This window comes from Spea bombifrons, chromosome 5, assembly GCF_027358695.1.
Source record: "Spea bombifrons isolate aSpeBom1 chromosome 5, aSpeBom1.2.pri, whole genome shotgun sequence".
Classification (NCBI taxonomy): Eukaryota; Metazoa; Chordata; class Amphibia; order Anura; family Pelobatidae; genus Spea; species Spea bombifrons.
In genome coordinates this window covers 84,925,048-84,932,529 of record NC_071091.1, presented here as the reverse complement: position 1 = coordinate 84,932,529, position 7,482 = coordinate 84,925,048, and positions in this window count along the sequence as shown.

Sequence of the window (7,482 nt, the reverse complement as noted above, 5' to 3'; positions counted from 1 at the left end):
AACCCCGCATTATCCTACAATTCAAGAACAGCAGCACACCAGCATCAATACTGATAGAAAATGGTATACAATCCCTTTATACCATTTCCATATAACCCCCTTTTCTTTTATATACACTGTAGGCGTTCCTATAATTCGTTGGAATGGACCATCCATCTACCCGTCCAGCTTGCATATTTTGTGGACAAATGCAATATGATACATTAAAATCAGTGCTTCATTTAAAGCATAAACCCTTATTTGATGGGCTTTTATGCAGGTATGAAAATAATAGGCAACACTTAAATAACCATAACTTAATAAACTCTTACAATTCAGACACAACATGGTCATGATGGTCCAGCATAGTAAATGTGAAGTAAGGGACATATTGTTTATGTATTAAGGAATAGAGGGGAAGAAAAAAAACAGGGTCTGAGAGTGTAAAATGGACATCACTTGTAATAAAGTACAAATTTGCACCACATTGGGGCTCAATGATCGGTATATAGTGAATGAATTAGGGCCAGCATAATGAATTCAATGTAACACTTTAGCTTGTTATATTGTCTGGTCATCTCTGTAATGATTATGGAGATATTTAGCTTTAATGTAAACCTTTTGGAAGCTGAAATGTGTGTCTAGGAGTGGCAGGACCGGCATTATCTAATCAAGATCTCTCTCCTATGGTTTACCTGTCCATACAAAACCTACCTGAAACAATCAACGACAACAAGCAACTTAGCAATAAGGGAGAGATAACATAATGGACAGGAATAATCATAAAGATCAGTGTCATGCAGATAGACATGTACCTTCTTCCGCTGAACACAAATAAGGTGGGTTTTTAATAAATTTATATTATTTATTTGGTGTATTAGACTGGAGAATTTGGGAATCATGAAATATCCGCTTTAAGAAGTACAATATCAGGGTGAAATAACTGTGATGAGTCCTTGGCTTCAGCACCATGGACAGCGCATGACATTTCTGAAGCGGAATGCAAGCTGATAGCTCCTTCTGTGACTAAACCACATTTTCTTTTAAGTAATACTTATTTAAGGTAGATAAGCAATTGCCCTGGTAATGCTCCAGTTCATGTTCAGGAGCTTCCCAACATCATGGCTGCAATTATCTTTTGCCATTCTGTGCCACTACCAAAACATTCTGGCCCACTGGTGTACACAAATGCTCAAGCACTGGGAGCGTGCTCACTTATACTACTGGTCTGACTGGTTTCAGGGCAGAACCTAATGGAAGAATGCCTGCGCTAACGGTATGGAATTGGTAAATTACATTATGAGTCTGGTGGTAACTAACAACTATTGCTCGAGAATTTGACAAAATATATTTCTATACTTCATCCAATTAAACTGCATGTGAAATTTACCCCCTCCATCCCCATAATCCCACTTCCCAACCGATAGTATACAAGTCATTTCATGTCTCACATTTTCTTATATCCAACAAGTGAGCTATTATACAGTATGGTCAACCCCTCCTTAAGTGCTATTGCTATATGCACAATTACCAACGTATGTTTGTGGTCAAGATGTATATGCTTCCAGCTAAATCAATCAATTGACTTTCTGGATACATTCATACACAAACTGAAATGTGGAAAAACCCAGAGAAAAGAAGCATTAGACATAAGTCAATACAGTGGCGCTTATCACGTCACAGTTCATGATTATCCATTTTCCAGGATTAAAAGGGCAAAAGTAACAGGAGGTCCCATCTACACCATTAGTGAATATACGCAGTATTAACCAACACGCTGGCACTTATGTATAAGTGTCTTCGGCACATATACCTTACTATACGTAATCCCCAAGCAGTCTCTAAAAACATCTCTAAGGCCCCCCTTTTTTTTTTAAACATTGTCTTCTACCTACCAGTTTTGATATCGGAGATTTGGGCACTTAGAGATTGACGTAAGGCTCACATTTGACACTTTTTCCAAATGTGATATATTTGAGCATATGACATTTTTTTTTAAAAAACCAAAACCTATCATTATAAAATCACCCAAACAAATTCTGCATATTGAGAGATTGCAAATTAATTTTAGGAGGATGATACGCGTGGTTTGTTCTCATAATACTAAAGCTATAATGTCCTACGGTCTGCCAGCGGTACATTAGCATCTAATAAAATTAATTTATTGGCATATACATATATATATATATATATATATATACACACATATGTTAATAGCATCTTAGGCTTTTATCTATATGTGGTTCATGGAAGTGTTCAGCCTTGTTTATACATATTCAAACACACACATTATATATATATATATATTCCAAAGATGATTTCTATAGTGCAATTAACAACAATGCAAAAAGGGGCTACCTTCAGCTACAGCAACCAATTTGCCACCACGTATATTTACAGTGGCCCTCATACAGCTGCAAGAATGTAATCTAATGTGATATTTTGCAGTCCTATAGAATGTAATCTAATGTGATATTTTGCAGTCCTATAGAATTTGATTTCTGGTGTGTACTATGTTCTCCAGGGCATTATGCATATTTATTAGCATATCATGGTCGGCCTATTTGTATTCCAGCTGAAATGCTAAAAAGTCACAAGCTTCTTCAACTACACAGTTATTTGACCACATAATAACAGGTGTATAGCAGATATTTAGTTATTTATAGTGAGTTCATAGACATTGTATTGTAATTACAGCTTTGATCTAAGGAGTGATGGGCACGTGTGAGCTGTAACTGAGTGGTTGCTTAGCAGCAAAGCTTTTTAACTCTCATTTTCTTTGGTTCCTGCCAAGTGATTTGGGAAAAGTTACAAGAAACTGAAAGCTGACTTGCAAATGTTATTCAGCTTGCAGCAAACAGCCAGGACTTAACATTAATATCTGGGGCATTTCCATTTAATATTAAGCAGAATAACTCATAGTACCAATCTTTCGACTACACGTAGTCCACAGACTTATTCTTCTTATCATTAATTGCACAGTATATTTTGAAATGAAAATAAATTACCTCCTTCGTTCTGCTACTAATGCCTCTCCCTATGCAACCCTGCATCTAGCTTACTTTTTTGAGATGCCTTATTGCATTTTCCGCATACCTTTAAGTCATCAGAAATAATTACTCCCTCTCTTCTGTTGTCACTGACAGAACGGTGCCACCAATGCTATATTGTGCCTTGGAATTTTTGCATCCCAAGTGCATTATTTTACATTTATCAATATTAAACCGCAGCTGCCACACTCTTGACCATTCTACTAATTTACTTAAGTCATTCACCATTTGAGTTGTTCCACTTGGAATGTGTACCCTGTTGCAGACCTTTATAAGTCCTTCCTCTGAATATACACCATTAACTACAGCCTATTGCCTCCTATAACTCAACCATTGCCTTATCCATTCAACTATTCTGGCATCCAAACTCAAAGAATCCAAGTCTATGAGGGACAGTGTCAAACGCCTTTTTGAAATCTAGTCAAGTTAAGCCACGGGCTTCTTGAGAATCATAGGACCTGAGGTCCAACAACAGTGTGAGGGCTTCAAGATGAAAACGTCGTCCATGTCATGTATCCATAGGTGTCTGCTTTAGCATGTTGTTAAAGAACCTAGTAACAAATATGTAAAGACGATGAAAGTATAATTTTTATCCAAAAACAACTAAAATCTACAACACAAATCCAGATTTTAAAATCTGGAGATTTCTGTATTTGGGCTTTCCTAGAATGCCTGCTGAGGAAAATATCAACATCAGCTATAAACTCTAACTGGACTTCTTAAGGTGGACTCTCCTTCTAAATAGGTGCTCAAAAGCAAAGAATAATTACTTAACTCACCTTTCTTCCCACCACAACAACCATTTACTTCAATTCGCATTTCAACTGACAATTTCATCTACCAATGTGTTTCAGGTCCCAAGTTCGTACAAAATGTTACCTACAGTGCATATTATGCTAATCAAGAAAGTCCATAGCTAAGTCTCCCGAATGCACTGAACCCAATAATTGTGACGATATGGATTCAGCCTATGTGCTAACACACTTGTTACTTACTGTCACTGTTACTACGTAGTATTTTTATGTTAATTACATTTTATTAAAACTAGCTGGGACTGCTCATATGGATAGCTGTAAATTTCTCTCAGATCGACGAACATTTACCCTTTCTTTTTTTCAAGAATGCCTCAAGCCAGTATAATTTTCTTCATTACGGGAATAATCTCCTTCTATATTGACATGCTTAAAAAACTGAAACCCACCATAGTAGAGTCTTAATAAATACTTAAAAAATCCATTCAAAATTACCTGCTAATGGACGAGTCATTAACAATGCATAAATAAATCATATTCATTATATACAGAACCTTTTAACCCACACCATGGAAGTTCCGTTGACCTTTTGTGTATTATTAATAACTGTGGATTTCAAGAAAGTATATACTGTATCTGCCACAATATTCTCACGTTTATGACGAGGACAAGGTTTTGGAGGATCGATCATAATCTAGTGGTTCCAATTATAATCATGGGTGCCAGTGCCACCAAAGCTTTTTTGCTTGTTGTCTCTTTCAAGGTATCAGATGTATCACACTTTTTTAAAATAGTAACAAATAATAAACTATGTTTTGATTATATGGTTTCTTATATTGTTTAAATGTTTGCATCCATTTGTCAAGTCTGTAGGTGTTCGTGAACCGCAGTCCTGGACTTGCCATCTGGTTACAATGAGCAAATGCCCAATGGGTTGCTGGCCAACAGAACCCCATTCTTAGCCTTACTGTAACTTCAGCAGCAGATTATGTCCTGCAGTGAGTGGCTGCCGGCTGGATATGTGCTGTTGCACCCTGTGGGAGTATAAAAGCGTAATGTTTTTGACATGGGTATAGAGCCAGCGACTGCATGTACATCATTTAGTGGACACTGGCCTTAAAGTAGCATGGCCGATTTTCATCCCCAGCTTTTCGTATCCAGTCCTGATGATACCATTCATGCCAAGAGTAAGATACAACATCTCATAAGCTTGCCAGACTTCAGAAATCTCTTGTTTAGATGTAATCAAATAATAAAGAAGCTTTAATATATGAAACATGAATAGTGTTGGTAATGGTAGTTTGGAGGATCATCATAAAGTGATGGCCCATAACCATGTCAAGATTTTGAGTCTTTGTTTTACTGTGTTTAAATACCCCCCCCCACACACACACACACAATTGCTATCAGTAACTTGTTACAATGTATTCATGCTACGCATTGTAACATTGTAGATTGAGGGAATTATGACACGGGAATTTTCCTAATTTGTGACAGCCCTAGGGGAAACTAAAAGACATTCTAGCAGTTAAAAAGGCTTTAAAAACAACAATTGCAATGATGCTACCTATTTAATATTTTTTTTTACTTAATGCCCTATTTTTTTGTTATGCAGAGGTCCTTCCTCAAATATTAATTTAATTATTACACATTAGCATTACATTATATATATATTATTATATATATTATAAATATATATAAATATATATACACACAGTTTAATTTGTACTCATGTATGAATGCAGAAAAGTGGTAACATCAATACGAGGATAATGAGTACAGTTTTTTATGTTTATATGGAAAAGTTGTGTTTTTGCTCTAGTTTTTAGCAAGGGGATCTGGAAACATTTTTTTCTAGATTAATCTCAGCTTTCACATCTTTATGAAGGGCCCACTGTAGTGAACTTCTATTGCAAAATAATCTTGTTTAGTCATATATAATGCATTATTTAATCGGTGAGACTTATAAAACAATTGATTGACCAATATGCAGAGCTTACTACATCATTCATGAAGGTCCTTCATGTCCTCATGTTTTAACAAATGGGTTAAGCAGCTGAAACATATTTGCCCAAACTTAATTACAGTATTGTTGTTTGTAACATTGCGAAGTCACATCTTTGTGCTGGCAGCATATATTACATTCCAAATGGTGCAATACCACAGCTGGCAGGCAGATGGCAGACATCTCCCACTAATTTACATCACCAAGCCTAGTAGCTCATGCTTTAAAGGTCCTCAAAATGTAATTAGCAGTATATTTTGTATACATTTTGTTAAATTGTTAATGAAACTACAGTCAGGTACATGAGGAAGTCAAGGCCATGACACATTTTCATATTTTTTTAAGCTGCTGGCTGTATGTTTCTTACAATGAGGGCTAGTGTTCTCATCGGACATGCAATGATAACGACTACAGCATTGCTTTTTTAAATTATGAAACAGGAGGTATTGTGGTGGATGTGCATGACTTGGTCCCCAATCTTTACATCCAGGAGCCGCACTCCCCAAAAGGGTATGTGGCCCGTTCCTTTCCACTCTGGCCAAAAATGCCTGCAGGAGAGATGGATCTTCTTGAAATGATCCATCAAGAAAGGGAAGACATGGCAGCCAACTAACTTCTCGCACCAAAAACAGGCTTCAAGGGGCCTCTATGGGCTTTTTAAATGTCTGTTTATTTTTGCCACGGAATCAGATGAAAATATGTTTTTATCTTTTATATTAAGTTATTGTTTCACATAAACATGCAAATCAAGCCTTATGTGCATTTACATCGGTATACTTCGTGAAAGGAGAAGGGGAAACGGTGACACACTGGAACATGCTGGCATAATAGGTGTCTATGTTACACTGGTTAGTTTAGCAACAAAAAAGTGACAGGTTAAAAAATAAGAATAAGAAAAGTGCCTCAAATGTTCTTTACTTGCATTACTGACAGGAACAGGAGCATCTACACATCAGTATGTGCCGTAATCTGCTCTTTGGAGTGACAAAAAGGCTTTCCGTCTGTTCCAGTCTGGGTCTAGATCACAGAATTATCTGCGCCAAGTCAGGAATAAATCCCCTGTCACTGTTGGGACATTGTCCGTAAAGAAAGTGTTATCTGTTATTAACAAAGTGTGTAGACTGGGAGGTACGTACGATTGTTCCGTAGAACAAAAATGGTCAAATTAATTAAGGTTGTTTAACCTACAGTTGAAAATGCTGCCATTATGGTAGAGGTCACTGGTGCGGCTACGGTAGAGGAGACATGGTATGTGCATCTTCTCTCACATTTGCTTGTTTTGTACATAAATAAATAAATATGTTTAATTGCTATAAACGGCAAATTTTCAAATTTATTTAATAATATATGTGAGAATCAACAGAATATTCACTGCAGGGTACAGTTAATAAATGGTAAGTTAACCATTTTGCATTACTTTAAATAACTAGGTTTCGTGCACATACATGTGGTTCAAAACAAGCTGTATGAATTTGAAAGTCTTGAATACTAATTGCGTTATAAAGTGACTCATCAATACCGGTTTGCGAGACAAATCCACTTGTGATCCAAATTTGTTTTTATTTACAGAGAGGACAGCCTGTAACAGGACATAATGTAATCTGTGTCACGCTAGGCTTCTTATACAACAAATTGACTAGACTCGGATTTACCGGCGGTGATCTGCTGCCAAAGATTAAGAGATCAGGATGCTGTG